The following is a 20,551-nucleotide window of genomic DNA, read 5'->3' as shown; positions in this document are numbered from 1 at the left end:
CTCCTGAACCCAGACTGGGTAAAACTTAGAAATCACTGGTACCACCACTCCTTTCTCTTCCCCAGGATGTGGGGCCACATTCAAGCTTAGCCTTCCTCCATCTACCTGGGTCAGGCGCCCAGGTGAGGTGGCTAAACAGGAGGGCAGGGGCCTAGGCCGGGCACGGTGGCGCACGCCTGTAATCCCAACACTTTGGGAGGCTGAGGTAGGTGGATCACTTGAGGTCAGGAGTTGGAAACCAGCCTGGCCAACATGGTGAAACCCTGTCTCTACTAAAAATACAAAAATTAGCTGGACATGGTGGCGGGCACCTGTAATCCCAGCTACTCGAGAGGCTGAGGCAGAATTGCTTAAACCCAGGAGGCAGAGGTTGTAGTGAGCCAAGATCGCACCATTGCACTCCAGCCTGGGTGACAAGAGCAAGACTCTGTCTTAAAAATAAAATAAAATAGTGGCTGCGCGCAGTGGCTCATGCCTGTAATCCCAGCACTTTGGTAGGCCAAGGCAGGTGGATCACCTGAGGTCAGGAGTTCAAGACCAGCCTGACCAACATGGTGAAACCCCGTCTCTACTAAAAATACAAAATAAAATAAAATAAAATAAAATAGCCAGGCGCAGTGGCTCACACCTGTAATCCCAGCACTTTGGGAGGCTGAGGCGGGCAGATCACGAGGTCAGGAGTTTGAGACCAGCCTGGCCAACATGGTGAAACCCTGTCTCTACTAAAAATACAAAAAATAGCCAGGCGTGGTGACAGTTGCCTGTAATCCCAGCTACTCAGGAGGCTGAGGCAGGAGAATCGCTTGAATCCGGGAGGTGGAGGTTACAGTGAGCTGAGATCACACCACTGCTCTCCAGCCTGGTTGACAGAAAAGAACTCTGCCGCAGAAAAAAAAAAAAAGAAAGGCAGGGGCCTGGCTTCTGTTCCCAGCCCCCAGAACCTGTGCCCCACAGCAGGCTTAGCTCCAGCCCCCAGCACCATGACTGGGCCCTGTTCCCAGTGCCCCTCCACAGCCAGTGCCTCTTACCAGGCTTTGGGATGAGTCCTTGGAAAGGCCTAGAAGAGAAACAGAGGCAGGGGTGTCATGGGGAGGGCCTGGGGGATGAGGAAGACACCCCCGGGATGCAGTGGCCTCGGTCTCTCCTGGGAGCACCCCAGACCTATGGCAGCAGAATCTGCATTTTAACAAGCTGCCCTGGGGTTCTGTGTGTGCAGGACACTGAGACAATGTGGCAGGGTGCTGGCATTGGCAGTGTCACTCTGCAGGACGCAGACCTGGGCCTTGTGCAGGCTCTGCCCTGGCTGGCCCTGGGACCTTGGGCAAATCCCTCTGATGGGGGCTGAATGCCTTTCCCGGGGGCTGGGGGTGCAGTGAGCGGGTGTTGCTGAACAGGTTGAAGATGCCCTTGAAGGCTGCCCTTGCCATCGTGGGGTGACCAGTCCCACTTCTGAAGGGTTCCCTGCACTCGGGCTGGCCTGCAGTCCCTTTCTGGCCACCCCCAGGACCCAGGATGGCGCCAGGAGAGCCACATTGTCCAGTAGGGAGAGCAGGACCTAGGGAAAGGCTAAGGATTCGCAGGTATAAGCCTCCATCTGAGCTAGTCCCGCCTCTTCACCCTCATCCTTCCCCCTGAGTACCTGGTGACTGTGAACTTGATCTTGTCGGCCACGGCAAGAATCCTCTCCAGGTTCTGGGAGCCGAAGGTGCAGGGCTTTCGGAACGGGATTCCCGGGGGCAGCCCCTCAATGATCACGGAGCGGGGTTACTCTTGATCCGCTTGTAGGGGACCTGGACCGGGTACTTGATACCCAAGACTTCCCCTATGGGTGAGAGGCAGGGTCCTGCCCATCAGGAGTGAGAGGCAGCGTGGGGTGTGTGTACATGGGATTGCAGGGGTGTGACATGCGTGCAGGAGAGTGAATGGCACGAGAAAGGTCTCGGGTAGCACTGTGGAAAGGTATAGGCATTACAATGTGAGCTATTTGATGAGAACATTAAAAAAAGGCCAGCATGGTGGCTCATGCCCGTAATCCCAGCATTTTGGGAGGCCAAGGCAGGAGGATCACTTAAGTCTAAGAGTTCGAGATCATCCTGGGCAACAGAGCAAGATCCTGTCTCTACCAAAAATTTCTAAAAAATAGCTGGACAGGCCAGGCACGGTGGCTCAAGCCTGTAATCCCAGCACTTTGGGAGGCCGAGACGGGCGGATCACGAGGTCAGGAGATCAAGACCATCCTGGCTAACACAGTGAAACCCCGTCTCTACAAAAAAATACAAAAAACTAGCCGGGCGAGGTAGCGGGCGCCTGTAGTCCCAGCTACACGGGAGGCTGAGGCAGGAGAATGGCGTAAACCCGGGAGGCGGAGCTTGCAGTGAGCCAAGATCCGGCCACTGCACTCCAGCCTGGGCGACAGAGCGAGACTCCGTCTCAAAAAAAAAAAAAAAAAAAAAAAAAAAAATAGCTGGACATAGTGGTGCATGCCTGTAGTTCCAGCCACTTGGGAGGCTGAGGCAGGAGGATTGCTTAAGCCCAAGAGTTTGAGGCTGTAGTGAACCATGATCACGGGTGACATGGTGAGACCCTGTCTCAAAAAAAAAAAAAAAAAAGAAAAGAAAAGAAGGAAAAAGCCACACCAATATGCTCCCATGTCATATGCTCCTTTTTTTTTTTTTTTTTTTTTTGAGACAGAGTTCTGCTTTTGTTGCCCAGGTTGGAGTGGAATGGCACGATCTCAGGTCACTGCAACCTCCACCTCGCAGGCTCAAGTGATTCTCCTGCCTCAGCCTCCTGAGTAACTGGGACCACAGGTGTGCACCACTGCACCTGGCTAATTTCTTTTTTGTATTTTTGGTACAGATGGGGTTTCGCCATGTTGCCTGGGCTGGCCTTGAACTCCTGAGCTCAAGTGATCTGCCTGCCTCAGCCTCCAAAAGTGCTGAGATTACAGGCATGAGCCACCGAGCCAGGCCCCTGTCTATTAAATTCTGTGTGTAGTAGTTGAAAGCGTGTCTCACCTCATTGGTCTGCAAGGCTCATGAGTACAGGGACTGTGTCTGTTTTATTCATGGCAGTATCTCCAGTGCCTGAGATAGTGCCTGGCACATAGTAAATGCTCAAGACATACACGTAAAGGGGTGGATCGTTTCCCCAGAAATGCCCTCGACTGGAACTGGGAAACCTCCCATTTCTCTGCCCACAGCAGCTGCGTGTCCCTCCCCGGGGGGTTCTGCGCTGCTTACCATATTTCTTATTGAAAAGCTCCTGGACCTGCTCCCTTAGCGTGTGGGCGATGTAGATCCGTGAGAGCCTCGCGTCGTAATTTTCTGCAAAGCGCAAAACGATTATGGGTTTGGGCTGTTCAGTGAAAAGGCATTTGGTGACTTTTAAGGAAGATGATTTTCTAATTATGGGGAACTCCTTCTCTGACAATTAACGGATCTTTGGAGTGGGCCCCTCAGGTCCTTCAGCACCAACGTCTTGATGGAGATGTGTGTTTTCCAGAAGGACATGCACTGTTACCACAACAGTGATGACTTGGAAATTAAGTTAATTGTTGACATTTGAAAACCACCAAACCAATAAATAAGCCCCGGAGGGGAGGGGCACCATGGAGTGCGGAGTCCTGTGCCCCGGGCTGGCGAGCAGGGGGCGGGGGCTTCATGAAGTCACTGGGGGGCTGGAGACAAGGAAGGAATGGAAGCCCAGCTGATCCAGCAGACGGTGGAGGACGGGCAGTCCCCACAGACACAGCGGACGGGCCTGGCAGCTCCCAATGCAACCTCCACCTCCCAGGCTCAAGTGATTCTCCTGCCTCAGCCTCTTGAGTAGCTGGGACCACAGCCATGTGCCACTGCGCCTGGCTAATTTATTCTTTGTGTTTTTGGTAGAGATAGGGTTTCGCCATGTTGCCCAGGCTGGCAGCAAACCCCTGAGATCAAGTGATCCACCTGCCTCAGCTGGGATTACAGGCATAAGCCACTGAGCCACCCTCACCCATTAAAAACTCCCAAGTGTGGCCAGGCGCGACATTACAGGGATATGCAGACCAAGGCCCAGAGGGCCCTGGTCTATCTATCTAGGGCCCTGGGCCCTATCTATTTTTAAGAAAAGAAATCAGAAGCCGAGTGCAGTGGCTCATGCCTGTAATGCCAGCACTTTGGGAGGCCGAGGCGGGAGGATCACCTGAGGGCAGGAGTTGGAGACCAGCTGGGCCAACATGGTAAAACCCCATCTCTACTAAAACTACAAAAATTAGCCGGGCATGGTGGTACATACCTGTAATCCCAGCTACTCGGGAGGGTGAGTCAAGGTAATCCCTTGAACCTGGGAGGTGGAGGTTGTAGTGAGCTGAGACTGCATCACTGCACTCCAGCCTGGAAGACAGAGCAAGACTCTGTCTCAGAAAAAACAAAAACAAAAAGCTGGGCGCAGTGGCTCACACCTGTAATCCCAACACTTTGGCAGGCTGAGGCCGGCAGATCATCTGAAGTCAGGAATTCGAGACCAGCTTGTCCAACATGGTGAAACCCCATCTATACCAAAAAAATACAAAAATTAGCCGGGTGTGGTGGCATATGCCTGTAATCCCAGCTACTCAGGAGGCTGAGGCAGGAGAATCGCTTGAACCCAGGAGGCAGAGGTTGCAGTGGGCCGAGATTGTGCCATCGCACTCCAGCCTGGGCGACAACAGTAGAACTCCATCTAAACAAACAAACAAACAAACAAAGTGTCAGCATGCGCCGGAAGGATCCAAGACCACCATTTCTCTCTTTCCCTCTCTCTTTTTTTTTGAGACAGGGTCTTGCTCTGTTGCCCAGGCTGGAGTGCAGTGGCACGATCTCGGCTCACTGCAACCTCCGCCTCTCAGGTTCAAGCGATTCTCCTGCCTCAGCCTCCCAAGTAGCTGGGATCACAAGTGCACACCAACTTGCCCGACTAATTCTTACATATTTTTGGTAGACACGGGGTTTCGCCATGTTGGCCAGGCTGGTCTTGATCTCCTGGCCTCAAGTGATCTGCCCGTCTCGGCCTCCCAAAGTGCTAGGATTACAGGCACGAGCCACTGCACTCGGCTTCTGATTTATTTTCTTAAAAATAGATATAGAGACAGGTTCTATGTTGCCCAGGCTGGTCTCGAACTCCTGGCCTCAAGCCATCCTCCCTCCTTGACCTCCCCAAGTGCTGGAATTACAGGCGTGAGGTGCGGCACCTGGCTCCTATTTTGATTTCAAAGCACTAAGACCACAGCTGATTGCTGAATAAGGAGTGGGCGTGTCAGCTACCTCAGTGGGGATGGCGGGGGCCGGGGGGCGGGGAAGGGGAGGAGGGGAGCAGACAGGCTCCTGGGCCCTATACCTTCCCATTCCCCAAGTTCCCCCCACCATCCACCTGTAGGCACCCCCTGTCCCCTGGAGTCTCTAACACAGAGCTGGCAGGGTACAGCCGGGCCTGGGCTGCCAACCTGGCTTGCCTGGTTCCTTAGGCCCTGAGGTTGGGGGCCAGCTCCTCCCCACTTCCAGCCTGGCCCTCCAAACCCAAACCAGGTCAAGGTCATGGTGCTGGGACAACAGACCTCCCCCTGAGCTCAACCTTACCTTGAAAGCCCTGTCTCTTCAGGTTCTCGTCCACCAGAGGGTCCCCGGAGTCCCTCTCTGGGGCCAGGGCAGGGGGAGAGAAGCCAAGTGAGGAGGCAGTTCCTGGGACCCAAGATGGCATCGTTAGGGGAAACCCAGTGTGGGGGTGTGGGGAGAATGCCAGGGCCAGGATGGGAGCAGGACAGAGGCAGCAGGAGGAGGGGCTGGTGGCAGAAGCCCTTGGGGCCCTCCCTTGCCCGCCCACACCACAGCCTGCGACCCCACGCTGGGTACCTTGACTCTCCATGATGGGCTCTTGGACTCCCTCACTGAGCAGCTCAGGCCTGGAAAACACAAGTGGGGCTAGAGGTCCCTCCAAGCATCTGTGGGACTGCCCAGCCCTCCCCTCTGGGCCTTGGTCTGCATATCCCTGTAATGGACCCTCCTGGGTCCGCACAGTTCAGGCCTGGAGTCCCTGTCGCCCCACATGTGGAATCTGGGGGGCTGCGCTGGGCTTGAAGGATCCAGCTGGGCATGAGACCTGCCCAGTCCTGAACACAACTGTCTGATATCTCACTCCTGCTCCCAGGACATTGCACGATTGTCACTACCTGGGATTGGAGCAGGCGGCCTCAGGGGGCCTCCCGTGGAGCTGGTTTAAAGTGTAGAAACGAGGTCTGGTGCAGCAGCTCATGCCTGTAATCCCAGCACTTTGGGAGGCCAAGGAGGATGGTTCACTTGAGGTCAGGAGTCTGAGACCAGCCTGGCCAACATGGTGAAACCTGTCTCTACTAAAAGTACAAAAATTAGCTGGGCATGATGGCAGGTGCCCATAATCCCAGCTACTTGGGAGGCTGAGGGAGGGGAATTGCTTGAACCCAGGAGGCAGAGGTTGCAGTGAGCTGAGATAGCGCCACTGCACTCCAGCCTGGGTAACAGAGTAAGACTGTGTCTCAAAATGAAAGAAAATAAAAGAAAATAAAGGAAAGGAAAATAAAAGAAAAGAAAAGAAAAAAGAAAAGAAAAGAAAAGGAGTAGAAACAGTGGGGGCCCACTACATAGCAAGAACTCTGAGCTTCTGGAAAGGTCTGAGATCTACGGCTCACATCTGAGAGCTGCTGTGTCACTGCAGTCAGGAGTGCCAGTGACCAAGCCCAGCTTTGTATTCTGCTAATGTCTTTAGCTCCACAGACTCCAGAAAGCCCTGCCAGACATGAGTCAACCTTCTTTATCATAGAGCACTGCTTCTTAAGGCCCCATCTGCAGCACAACTTGTCCCCTTAGAGCAAGCCTGTTGGGGGGCTCGGGTTTGTGGTGGGTAGAGGACACTGGGAAAATCATGCTGGCCAGAGCGGGGCTGTCAGGGGATGGCAGGGTGGGCCATGGAGTGCAGAGGTAATGAGCTTTCTGGAGAGGTAATGAGCTCTCTGTCACAGGGGTAATCAAGCAGCTGAACCGAGGAGTCTCTGCCTGGGAGTGAGCCCAAAGGCCAAACTCTCAGGGACGGCACCCCCTGGGTCCCTGGTAGATGAGGATTTGGTCCCCGCTCTGGCAGTGGGCATCTCTTAGGCTTCTGTACAGTGCCAGGGCTGGGAGGGGGAAGCATAGCCCTGCCTTGAACCACAGTCTCAGGAGCTAGAAAAGGTTTCAGATTGGCCAGGCACGGTGGCTCACGCCTGTAACCCCAGCACTTTGGGAGGCCTAGGCGGGCGGATCACGAGGTCAGGAGATCGAGACCATCCTGGCTAATATGGTGAAACGCTGTCTCTCCTAAACAACATACAAAACAATTAGCCAGGTGTGGTGGCGGGCGTCTGTAATCCCAGTTACTTGGGAGGCTGAGGCAGGAGAATCGCTGGAACCCAGGAGGCAGAGGTTGCAGTGAGCCGAGATCACACCACTGCACTCCAGCCTGGGCAACAGAGTGAGTGAGACTCCGTCTCAAAAAAACAAACAAACAAACAAAGCAAAACCCAACTCGGGCGCTGTCGCTCGGCTGCAGAGGCTGCGGTTGGCGGTGGCTGCGGCGGCAGCGCAGGCTAAGCGGCAGCGCGGGAGTCCGCGGTTGGCGCTGCCCCAGCGGGGACCCGGCGGCTCGCAGGCAGCGGCCGAGGCGGGGCAGGGCGGGCGGGGGCCGGTGGGCGGCGGCCGGGCCGGGACGATGACTCTGGAGTCCGTGATGGCGCGTTGCCTGAGCGATGAGGTGAAGGAGCGGATCAACGCCGAGATCCAGAAGCAGCTGCGGGGGACGAGCGCGACGCCCGGCGCCAGCTCAAGCTGCTGCTGCTCCGCAGGGGCGAGAGCGGGAAGAGCATCTTCATCAAACAGACGCGCATCGTCCAGGGCGCCTGCTACTGGGAGGAGGCCAAGCGCGGCTTCACCAAGCTCGTCTACCACATCTTCACCGCCATCCAGGCCACGATCCAGGCCGTGGAGATGCTGAACATCCTCCACAAGGAGGAGCAGAACAAGGCCAGTGGCTCCTGATCCGAGAGGTGGACGCAGAGAAGGTGACCACCTTCGAGCGTTGGTACGTCAGCGCCATCAGGACCCTGTGGGACGACCCCGGCATCCAGGAGTGCTGCGACCGCAGGCGCCAGTGCCAGCTCTCGGACCCGGCCAAGTACTGCCTGACGGACGCTGCCCGCAGGGCCGCCTCGGGCCACCTGCCCACCCCGCAGGACGCGCTGCGGGGCCGCGTGCCCACCACCGGCATCTTTCGACCTGGAGAGCATCATCTTCAGGATTGTGGATGTGGGGGGACAGCGGTCGGCTCCAGGAAGCGGATCCACTGCTTTGGGAACCTGACGTCCATCCTGTTTGTCGTCGCCCTCAGTGAATACGACCAAGTCCTGGTGGAGTCGGACAAGGAGAACCGGGTGGAGGAGAGCAAAGCCCTGTTCCGGACCATCGTCAACTCTCCCTGGTTCCAGAACTCCGTCATCCTCTTCCTCAACAAGAAGGACCTGCTGGAGGACAGTATCCTGTACTCGCACCTGGTGGGCTCCGTCCCCGAGCTGGACGGGCCCCAGCGGGACGCCCAGCGGCGCGGGAGTTCATCCTGAAGATGTTCGTGGACACGAACCCCGACGGCGACAAGATCATCTACACGAAGAACATCCGCTTCGTGCTCGCGGCCGTGAAGGGCACCATCCTGCAGCTCAACCTCAAGGAGCACAACCCGGTCTGAAAGCGCCCAGGCCCAGGGAGACCGGACGGAGACAAGCGCCCGGACAAAACTTTCCTTCACACCGAGCCCGCGGCTGCCGCCGGGTGGCGCTGCTGAGCCCGGGCCGGGGCCTCTGCCTGCGGAGGAGTTGTCTTTGTTTTGTTTGTTTTTTAATATTTTTAACAAATGGTTTTTATTTCACAGTTATCAGAGGATGTATATCTCTCCGAACACTTCGCGCGCCTTCTCACCTTTTGTCAACGGGCAAAGGCAGCCTTTTTCCGGCCTTGGCTTATGACTCGCTTTTTTCTTAAAAAAAAAAAAAACAACAACAACAACAAAAAAAAAACCCAACGAAACATAAAACACACGAGTGCCCCGTGTCCCCAGCGACTCTGGGCCTCACGGAGCCCCTTGCCAGCCAGCATGGGGGTCCCCACTCCAGCAGCCTCCGGCGACTGTCCTTCCAACCCCACGTGCTTTTTCTTTCTCTTTCCCGCTTCTTTTCTTCTTCAGCACGAAAGGCCTGGAGACTCGGGGACTAACATTTTTTCCCCTTTTTAAAGTTATTGACGCCCAGTGCGCCTGGCCTCTCGACAACTCAATGCTGTGTTTTGCCCACTGGACTCCCGAAGAGGGGCTGGGGGACTCCCTCAGTCGCTCACCCTGGGAAGTGCCTAAACTTTTTTTTTTTTTTTTTTTTTTTTGAGTAAAAAGAACGCCTGACCTCACAGGTTGAACAAACGCCCAGGGTCCTCTATTCTGGCCAGGTACCCCATCCCTCTGCAGAGGATGGGAAGGGTCCCTGGGCTGGAGTCATGGGGGCTCGGGGCTCCTCTGGGTTGTGCCTCCAGGGGCGACATTGGCCACTCCAGGCTGCCCAGGGGCTCCAGAGGGCTGCACGGCCACCCTGCCCCAGCTGGAGTGCACCCCACTGGAGCCCACGTGGACTTGGAGGCTAGAAGGATGGTCCCCAGTAACACTCAGAGAAAGGCCACTTGGATGGGGCCATTTCTTTTCGTTTTGTTCTGCTTTGTGTTGTCCCCAATTTGGAAACAGTGAGGGTGGGGTGCGGACTTTTACAGCATATTCTCAGGTGTGTACCGGAGAGGTAGAGAGAGGGACTTGGCCCGCAGCTCCGGCCTTGTACCAAGTACTTGTGTCCGCTCCGGAGGAGCGGGAAGCCAGCACTTGCACTTTGGCCAGGGCCACGTGGAAGGTGGCAGCAGGCACCGGCCCTGGCAGCTTCCAGGTCTGGCTGGCCACAGCCACGGTCTGATGGGGAGCCCGCCAGGCCACGGCTGCGCACTGAGCCACAGCCCGGGGGACCGCCTCCCGGGGCCCCTTTAGGCACTGAGGCACCCAGACTGGTTCTCCCCCAGAGACTTGGAAGGTGGGGAACGAGGGGACTGTTTTTGGGGAGGTGGCTCTTTCGCCTGCTGCTGACTGACCACTGCAGCACTCCGTGGGTCTGGGCTTCGCACAGCTGTCCCAGGATGGATCGCCCGTGCTGCCCTCGCCCACTGCGATTCTGGGACCCTGGACAGCTGCTTCTGGCCTTGGCAGATTATAAAAGAAACAGCCCCAGTCGGGCGCGGTGGCTCAAGCCTGTAATCCTAGCACTTTGGGAGGCCGAGGCACGAGGTCAGGAGATCGAGACCATCCTGGATAACACGGTGAAACCCCGTCCCTACTAAAAAATACAAAAAACTAGCCGGGCGAGGTGGCAGGTGCCTGTAGTCCCAGCTACTCGGGAGGCTGAGGCAGGAGAATGGCATAAACCCGGGAGGCGGAGTTTGCAGTGAGCCGAGATCGTGCCACTGCACTCCAGCCTGGGCGACAGAGCAGACTCCATCTCAAAAAAAAGAAAGAAACGGCCCCCAAATAAGACCACCCCGACCAGCAGTTCCCGCCTGCCACTGTCACACCTGCCCGGGTCTTCTTCTGCGCAGGGCTGTCTGCTGGCTTCTGGCGGGAGAAGAGGGGGAGCCCTGTGGAGGAGACAGGTACATTTCTGGTGATCAGCCCCACTGGGAAACCGGGCAGCGTCCCCGCGCCCCTCGCCACTTTTCCGCTTTTGTCTCTCCCAGAAGCGTCCTTTTTTTGTGCCAAGTGTCTACTTAAGAGGATTGGCGCCAGAAACCCCCATGGTGAGTGCTGGGGCCCGGCCGTGCCCTGGGGGAGCAGATGGTGCCACCCCTGGCGGGGCCAGTGTATCCACTGCCGGCAGCGGACCCCTCTAGGGGGCCTAGACTTGTGGCATCTCTGAGGGCCCAGATCGCACACGGGGACCTGGACCTGGCACAAGGGTGGAATCGCCCAGCGTGCAGGCTGGGGTGCTTAGTATTAGCCCTTCCAGGGGAGGGGGCTGTGCCAAGCATCCCAGAGCCAGGTTGAGGCCACCAAACTGTTTGGCCTGCGTCCTCTGGGTCTGAGTGCCTGATCCCTTGACCCCTCAAAAAAGCAGAGGTGGGTGTTACAGGCCTGGGGTAGGGGTGCCTGCCCCAGTAGAGTCCCAGGCAGTGGTTCTCGTACCAGTGACACCCTCAGGTCGGGGAACGGGCAGCCGATCCCCACCCGTGTCATGTGTGGGACCATGTGTGGGGTGTATGTTTTTACTTTGGTGAATCTCACCTGCCAATGCTTTCTCATGAGTGCTGACCACCTTCTCTGACCATGTCACGCCCAGGCGGCAGCAGCCCCTGGCCACCGCAAGACCCATGCCCTGGGTCCCCCAGCTCCCCTAGAGGGGCATTCCCTTGCCAATGTCCCCCAGTGGTGGCAGCAGATCCTGCGGCTGGCCTGGCAGATGGGACCCAGTGATACTTGTATATTACACTGTCCTGATTTCAGATAATTTCAACCTTATTTAAAAAAGAATATTCTATACAATGCTGTTTTTAAACCTTTTACTGTTTGAAATGCATGTGTCGTGCACGTTGGGGGAAGGGAGGAGGGGCTGAGGAGCGGCTCAGTGTCACCTCCCGTGGCCACTGGCCCTGATCCTTAATCCAGACACCGATGGAAGTTGACTTTTCATATCTTCCTCCTGAAATGAACTGTTTTAAATTGGAAAATATTTTGTTAAAAAAAAAAAAAAACCCAAAACCCAAAAACAAAAACAAAAACCAAAAACCCACTATGAGATCCCTCTACAGAGTCACCGAAAATCCTAAAGCTGGAAACACTAACACTGCCGAAGATTTAGAGGACGTGCTGTAAGAGAAATCCATACAGCTCTAATGGGAGTTTACACTGGTGCCCCCACTTTGGAAAACTGGTAGTGTGTTGGTGCTGGTGCTAACACACTCGCATCTCCCTATTTTATCTTTTTGAGACAGAGTCTCACTCTGTCACCCAGGCTGGAGTGTAGTGGTGTGATCTTGGCTCACTGCAACCTCCACTTCCTGGGCTCAAGTGATTCTCCTGCCTCAGCCTCCTGAGTAGCTGGGATTAAAGGTGCCCACCACGACGCCTGGCTAATTTTGTATTTTTAGCACAGATGGGATGTCACTGTGTTGTCCAGGCCGGTCTCAAACTCCTGAGCTCAGGCAATCTGCTCACCTTGGCCTCCCAAAGTGCTAGGATTACAGGCGTGAGCCCCTGTGCCCGGCCAGTTCACTCTTTAGTAAAATTTTTATAGCAACTTCTCATTCCATAGTGATTTCAGTCACTCTCAACAAATTCACTTACAGTTATCAATATTGGAACTTTCGCAGATGTTGTCATAGATAAGGAATTTGGCCAAATGGACTCTTGATTATTGCAGTAAAAATTCTGCTCAAATTAGGTAACAGGCATTTGAAGTTTAAAATTATGCAAACTGTGTTGCAAAAATTTCGCTTCTAGGGATTTAAGAAACAGTCATGATTGTACAAATAAATGTGCTGTAGGGATGTTCATTTAACAAAATGTGTAAAACAGGGAAAACCTGTAAACAAACTAAGTGTCCTATAACAGAATTCATTAAATCAGTTATGATACATACATATGATGAAATGTATGCAGCCATTAAAAAATGTTATGAGGGGCTAAGTGCGGTGGCTCATGCCTGTAATTCCAGCACTTTGGGAGGCCGAGGTGGGTGATCACTTGAGGTCAAGAGTCTGCGGATCACAAGGTCAGGAGATCGAGACCACAGTGAAACCCCGTCTCTACTAAAAATACAAAAAATTAGCCGGGCGCGGTGGCGGGCACCTGTAGTCCTAGCTACTCAGGAGGCTGAGGCAGGAGAATGGCGTGAACCCAGGAGGCGGAGCTTGCAGTGAGCCGAGATCGCGCCACTGCACTCCAGCCTGGGCAACAGCGTGAGACTCCGTCTCAAAAAAAAAAAAAAAAAAAAAAAAAGAGTCTGAGACTAGCCTAGCCAACATGGTGAAATCCTGTGTCTACTAAAAACACAAAAAATTAGCTCAACGTGGTGGCGCACGCTTGCAATCCCAGCTACTTGGGAGGCTGAGGCAGGAGAATCACTTGAACCCATGAGGCAGAGGTTGCAGTGAGCGGAGATTACACCATTGCACTCTAGCCTGGGTGACAAGAACGAAGCCCCGTCTCAAAAAAAAAAAAAAAAAGGAAAGACTATTTGACACGAAAGGTATTTTTTATAATACATTAAGTGAAAGAGCAGATTACACCACAGTATATACAGTGTGTTTATATTTTGAGAAAATACGTTAAGAGATTACACCACAGTATATACAGTGTGTTTATATTTTGAGAAAATATGTATTTTGAATATTGGAATTATATACACCCAACTAGTAATGCTATCCATTGAGTCATGGAATTACAAGTGATTTGTTTTTTTGCTTGTCCCTATTTTCCAATTTTTCTACAGTGACCGTACTTGCAATAATTAAACATAGTATGGTCATTTAAAATACATCCACAAATTCTCTGATACTCTTTTCAAAAGGCAGAGCCCAGTTCCCATCCCCTTGAGTGTGGGCTGGGTTACATGATTCCCTTTTGACAGATGGGAAAAAGCAAAAGTGATGGCTTGCAACTTTGCAAACTACATCATAAAAGGTACTGTGGCTTCCTCTTGCTCACTCTTTGATTGCTCACTTGGGAAAGCCAGCTGTCACACCATGACACCTAAGTAGCCTGTAGAGAGGCTCATGTGACAGGAACTGAGGCCTCCGGTCAGCAGTCACATGAGCGAGCCATCTTGGAAACAGGCTTTAGGTGACTGCAGTCTCAGTGGACAGCTTGACTGCAATGTCACGAGACACCCTGAGCCCAAATGACCCAGCTCTGTCACTCCTGAATTCTTGACCCACAGAAATGGAGATCCTAAGTATTTTATTTATGTATTTGTGAGACAAGAGTCTCACTCTGTCACCCCAGCTGGAGTGCGGTGGTGTGATCTTGGCTCACTGCAACCTCTCCCTCCTGGGCTCAAGCGATTCTCCCGCATCAGCCTCCTGAGTAGCTGGGACCACAGGTGTGCACCACCATGCATGACTAATGTTTGCATTTTCTGTAGAGATGGAGTCTCGTTATGTTGCCCAGGCTGATCTTAAACTGCTGACTCAAGCGATCTGCCTACCTCGGCCTCCCAAAATGTTGGGATTACAGGTATGAGCCACTGTGCCTGGCCCTAAGTATTTACTTTTAAGCCACTAGGTCTGGAGTAATTTGTTACATAGCAGCAGATAAATAATACACATATTTCTATAGCGATCACATTTATAATTTAAATTGAATTAAAAAGGCCAGGAGCGGCCGGGCGCGATGGCTCAAGCCTGTAATCCCAGCACTTTGGGAGGCCGAGACGGGCGGATCACGAGGTCAGGAGATCGAGACCATCCTGGCTAACACGGTGAAACACCGTCTCTACTAAAAATATGAAAAACTAGCCGGGCGAGGTGGTGGGTGCCTGTAGTCCCAGCTACTCGGGAGGCTGAGGCAGGAGAATGGCGTGAACCCGGAAGGCGGAGCTTGCAGTGAGCTGAGATCCGGCCACTGCACTGCAGCCTGGGAGACAGAGCAAGACTCCGTCTCAAAAAAAAAAAAAAAAAAAAAAAGGCCAGGAGCAGTGCCTCATGCCTGTAATCCTAGCACTTTAGGAGGCTGAGGCTGGAAGATCGCTTGAGCCCATGAGTTTTGAGACCAGCCTGGGTAATGTGGCAAAACACCTTCTCTACAAACTACAAAAAAAAAATTACCTGGGTGTGGGCCGGGCTCGGGGGCTCACACCTGTAATCCTAGCACTTTGGGAGGCCGAGGTGGGCGGATCACGAGGTCAGGAGATCAAGACAATCCTGGCTAATACAGTGAGCTGAGATCGCGCCACTGCACTCCAGCCTGGGCAACAGAGCGAGACTGTATCTCAAAAAACAAACAAACACACAAAAATTAGCCGGGTGTAGTGGCGTGCACCTGTAGTCTGAGATACTTGGGAGACTATGGTGGGAGAATCACCTGAGTCCAGGAAGTCTAGGCTGCAAGTGAGCTGTGATTGTGCCACTGTACTCCAGCCTGCATGACAGAATGAGACTTTGTCTTAAAAAAATTTTTTTTTGGCCGGGCGCAGTGGCTCATGCCTGTAATCTAGCATTTGGGGAGGCTGAGGCGGGTGAATCACGAGGTCAAGAGATCGAGACCATCCTGGCCAACATGGTGAAACCCTGTCTCTACTAAAAATACAAAAATTAGCTGGGCATGGTGGCATGTGCCTGTAGTCCCAGCTACTCGAGAGGCTGAGGCAGGAGGATCGCTTGAACCCAAAAGGCAGAGGTGGCAGTGAGCCGAGATTATGCCACTGCACTCCAGCTCAAAAAAAAAAAAAAAAAAAACTTTTTTTTTTTTTTAAATTAACAAGTTCTAGTACCTAAAACGAGCAAAATTGCCATGTGTGGTGGATCACACCGGTAATCCCAGCACTTTGGGATGCCGAGGCAGGTGGGTCATCTGAGGTCAAGAGTTCAAGACCAGGCTGCAGTGAGCAAAGATCGCACCACTGCACTCCAGCAGGGCAGACAGAGTGAGATTCCATCTCAAAAAAAAAAAAAAAAAAAAAAGTAAAAATGCATTTGAAAAGAACAGCATCAGCCAGGTACAGTGGCTCACGCCTGTAATCCCAGCACTTTGGGAGGCCAAGGGTGGAGGATAGCTGAGCCCAGGAGTTTGAGACCAGCCTGGGCAACATGGTGAAACCCTGTCTCTACAAAAAATACAAAAATTAGCCAACTGTGGTAGCACACACTTGTAGTCTTAGCTACTTGGGAGGCTGGGGGAAGGATTGCTTGAGTCTGGGAGGTCCAGGCTGCAGTGAGCCATGATTGCATCACCTCACTTCAGCCTGGGAAACAGAGCAAGACCTTGTCTCAAAACAACAACAACAACAACAACAACAAAACATGCAAAAAGAAAACAAAACAGAACAGCATCATTTTCTTTTTCTTTTTTTTTTTTTGAGACGGAGTCTTGCTCTGTCGCCCAGGCTGGAGTGCAGTGGCCGGATCTCGGCTCACTGCAAGCTCTGCCTCCCGGGTTCACGCCATTCTCCTGCCTCAGCCTCCCGAGTAGCTGGGACTACAGGCGCCCGCCACCTCGCCCGGCTAGTTTTTTGTATTTTTTAGTAGAGACGGGGTTTCACTGTGTTAGCCAGGATGGTCTCGATCTCCTGACCTCGTGATCCGCCCGTCTCGGCCTCCCAAAGTGCTGGGATTACAGGCTTGAGCCACCGCGCCCGGCCAGAACAGCATCATTTTCTTATCACTTACACATTAGTTTGAAGGAAGGGAATCACTGGTAAAAGTTTCCATTTTCTTTTTCTGAGACGGAGTCTCACTCTGTCGCCCAGGCTGGAGTGCAGTGGCATGATCTTGGCTCACTGCAAGCTCCACCTCCTGGGTTCACACCATTCTCCTGCCTCAGCCTCCCGAGTAGCTGGGACTTGAGGCACCTGCCACTACACCTGGCTAATTTTTTGTATTTTTTAGTAGAAATGGGGTTTCACCATGTTAGCTAGGATGGTCTGAATCTCCCGACCCCGTGATCTGCCCGCCTCGGCCTCCCAAAGTGCTGGGATTACAGGCGTAAGCCACTGTGCCCGGCCAAAAGTTTTCATTTTTGAAAAAAGCATTAAAATATAGTGTGAGGCCAGGCATTATGGCTCATTCCTGTAATCCGAGCACTTTCGGAAGCTGAAATGGATTGCCTGAGCCCAGGAGGTTGAGGCTGCAGTGAGCCATGTTTGTGTCACTGCACACCAGCAGCCTGGGCAACAGAAGAAGACCCTGTCTCAAAACAACAAAACATGGTTTACCACAACCAACAGGAAAATTCTGGATAAAGCTATGTATGAAATATTTACTGCTGTGCTCAACAAGGTAGTGTAGAGGTCAAGGGCAAAATCCTGGGGTCAGGTCACCTAGTCTGCTGTCTAATTAGCTGTGTCATCTTTGGAAAGGTACTTGAACTCTCTGTGCCTTAGAATTCGTTTTCTAAAATGTGGGCAGGGCGTGGTGGCTCATGCTTGTAGTCCCAGCACTTTGGGAAGCCGAGGCGGGTGGATCATCTGAGGTCAAGAGTTCGAGGCCAGCCTGGTCAACAAGGTAAAACCAGGTCTCTATTAAAAACACAAAAATTAGCCGGGCGTGGTAGTGTGCACCTGTAATCCCAGCTACTGGGGAGGCTAAGGTTGCAGAATTGCTTGAACCCAGGAGGCAGAGGCTGCAGTGAGCCGAGATCACGCCACTGCAATCCAGCCTGGATGACAGAGCAAGACTCTGTCTCAAACACAAACAAACAAACAAAAAGTGGATAGTAGCATCTACCTCGAAGAATTGTTGTGGGATCAACAGTGCAGAGAACCTAGCAACTATAAAATTAAAAAAAGTTTCAGGACCCTCTATAAATTTATCATGCCAAGAGGGAAGTTACACCCTGACAGAGTCACATAGCATGTTTGTGACTTCTGCTTCTTAAATTATAATTTATTCCTTCCTTATTTTCATTCTGTAAATGACTATGAGAGACCAGAGAGTAGTCCTCCTCTCTTTCCAATCACTCATCTTTGTTACAGATTAACTGCCTCCTTTTTTTTTTTTTTTGAGACGGAGTCTCGCTCTGTCGCCCAGCCCAGGCTGGAGTGCAGTGGCGCGATCTCGGCTCACTGCAAGCTCCGCCTCCCGGGTTCATGCCATTCTCCTGCCTCAGCCTCCCGAGTACCTGGGACTACAGGCGCCCACAACCGCGCCCGGCTAATTTTTTGTATTTTTAGTAGAGACGGGGTTTCACCGTGGTCTCGATCTCCTGACCTTGTGATCCGCCCGCCTCGGCCTCCCAAAGTGCTGGGATTACAGGCGTGAGCCACCGCGCCCGGCCTTGCCTCCTTTATTGTTCTGTACCTAACTCACACCAGATGGCACAAAAGACCCCATGACTTACATCTTCAGTGTAGACGGCAAAATACACACTTCCCAGAAAAAAAGACCACCCTATCTGGGCACCGTCGCTCATGCCTGTAATTCCAGTACTTTCGGAGGCAGAGGTGAGCAGACTGTTTAAGCCCAGGAATTTCAGACTGGCCTGGGCAACGTGGTGAAACCCTCTCTCTACAGAAAATACAAAAATTAGTCAGGTGTGTTGGTGCATGCCTGTAGTCCCAGCTACTAGGGATGCCGAGGTGGGAGGATCACTTGAGCCAGGGAGGCTGAGGCTGTAATGAGTGGCGACTGCACCACTGCACTCCCGCGTGGGTGACAGAGTGAAAGAAAGACCACCCGGACCAATCAGATTGTTTTAAGTATGTATTAAGCCTTACATGGAGAGATGCTGAAATTCTGCTAAGCTTCCCTAAACTTTGTCTATGCAAGTGATCCCAAACTTCTAAGCCTTGGAACACTGTCTTCCACTCGGGTATCTGTGCTTCCCAGGTGACCCTCCTTAAACTCTCTGCATGAATAAACTCCCTTTAGATTCTGACCCTTTTGATTATTTGAGGTTGACACATTGTGCAATATACATCAGAATACCAAATATTAACCTTTAGAGCAGTCTGTGACATTTAGGTAGAAATCTTTTTTTTTTGGATGGAGTCTGGCTCTGTTGCCCAGGCTGTAGCGCAGTGGCATGATCTCCACTCACCACAACCTTGGCCTCCCAGGTTCAAACGATTCTCCTGCCTCAGCCTCCCAAGTAGCTGGGATTAAAGGCGCCCAGCACCATGCCCATCTAATTTTTGTGTTTTTAGTAGCGACGGGGTTTGGTCATGTTTGCCAGGCTGGTCTTGAACTCCTGACTTCAGGCGATAGACCACCTCGGTCTCCCAAAGTGCTGGGATTACAGGCGTAAGCTACTGCGCCCGGCCAACATTTAGGTAGAAATCTTACACATATTCCTATCTTTGGTCTCTCCCCACTTACATTTCTGACCTCTTTACAGCTAAGAACAAATCATTTGTGAACTTGAAAAGAGTTACCATAGTAACTGCAAAAAAAAAAAAGGAAGAGTTAAAATGCCACTTTCGCTGCTCTCTTTTAATTAATAAACCCTAAAAAGGCTACTCACTTGGACACTACTTAATTAACAATCAATTAGTAAGGAAAAGATACTGAAGCAGTAAACTTTAGTGACAGTGAAAAGTTCTGTTGACCAAACATGGATTCTCTCCTCCTAGAACCAAGTTAGAGTTGGAGTTACAGAAAATACTTTGAACAGGTCCTTCGGTATCTTGTAGGAAATCAGACAAAAACACAGATCAGTTACTTTCTTTTTCTTTTTTCTTTTTTTGACACAGTGTCTTACTCTGTTAACCAGGCTGGAGTGCAGTGGCAAGATCATGGCACACTGCAGCCTCCACCTCCTGGGCTCAAGCGATCCTCCCGCCTCAGCCTTGCAAGTAGCGGGGACTACAAGCACGCGCCACCATGCCCAGCTAATTTTTTGTATTTTTGTAGAGACAGAATTTCACCATGTTGCCCAAGCTAGTCTGGAACTCCTGAGCTCAAGGGATCCGCCCACCTCGGCCTCCCAAAGTGCTGGGATTACAGGTGTGAGCCACCATGCCCGGCCCGATCGCTTATATTTTTAAAAAGATGTTTTCTTGGTTTCCTAGCCCCTTGTATCCCCCTACAAAGTTCCAAAGGCTTTGATGTTGTTGCAACGGCCATCAGAGGTCAAGGCAGCTCCCGATTGCAGGGCAGCCTCAGACCTGGCCGATCCTGCGCGGCGCCCGGCGGCGGGGGACGCTGCTGGCGTCCCCGGGACCTGGCTGGGGGAAGTGTTGGGAGGCGCACCTACACAGACTCAGGTGACGCGAGTGTGCGGCAAGGGCTGCAGCCGAAGCTAGCGGGTTTGCGGTGGCCACTGAGGAGCTTCCGCCCGATCTTGTGCTTGTGCCCGCCAGGCGATAGCCGCTTGGTGCGCAGCGCCTGCTCGCTCAGCGTCAGGCCCTTGCTGCGCCCTACGCCGCAGGCTGGCAAGTCGCGCAGGTAGCAGTAGTACAGTCAGTGGTAAAGCTCCTCCTTGTAGGTTATTGGTGTCCGCGGCCAGGTAGGAGCCTGCGGGCCCTAACACACAGCCTGCGAACACTGACCCGCAGCCTGTAGCCACGCGTCTGCGCATGGGCGACCCTGGAACACCCAGCCGCCGCGCCTCGACTTCCGATTGGTTCCACAGGAGGGGGCGGGTCTCTGTGACGTCACAGGGCCTCTGTGATGACGTGAGAGCGCCGGCCTTCGGCGGCGTCACGGTGACGCCACAGTGCCTGGAGCTGGACTGTGTTTTTCTTGGAGTGGACCCGGGTAACCGCGAGCTTCCCCGCTGTCGGAGTGGACCCCCTAACCGCGAA

At 53.0% G+C, this 20,551-nt stretch overlaps 1 pseudogene; it reads left to right on the top strand.

Annotated features, from left to right (window-relative positions):
* The first annotated feature begins 7,737 nt into the window (after positions 1 to 7,737).
* On the top strand, positions 7,738 to 8,787 carry LOC126950303 (guanine nucleotide-binding protein subunit alpha-11-like; annotated as a pseudogene).
* Positions 8,788 to 20,551: the final 11,764 nt, after the last annotated feature.

The sequence above is a fragment of the Macaca thibetana genome, chromosome 3, assembly GCF_024542745.1.
Source record: "Macaca thibetana thibetana isolate TM-01 chromosome 3, ASM2454274v1, whole genome shotgun sequence".
In the NCBI taxonomy this organism is placed as follows: Eukaryota; Metazoa; Chordata; class Mammalia; order Primates; family Cercopithecidae; genus Macaca; species Macaca thibetana.
This window is presented reverse-complemented; position numbering and strand designations above follow the sequence as displayed.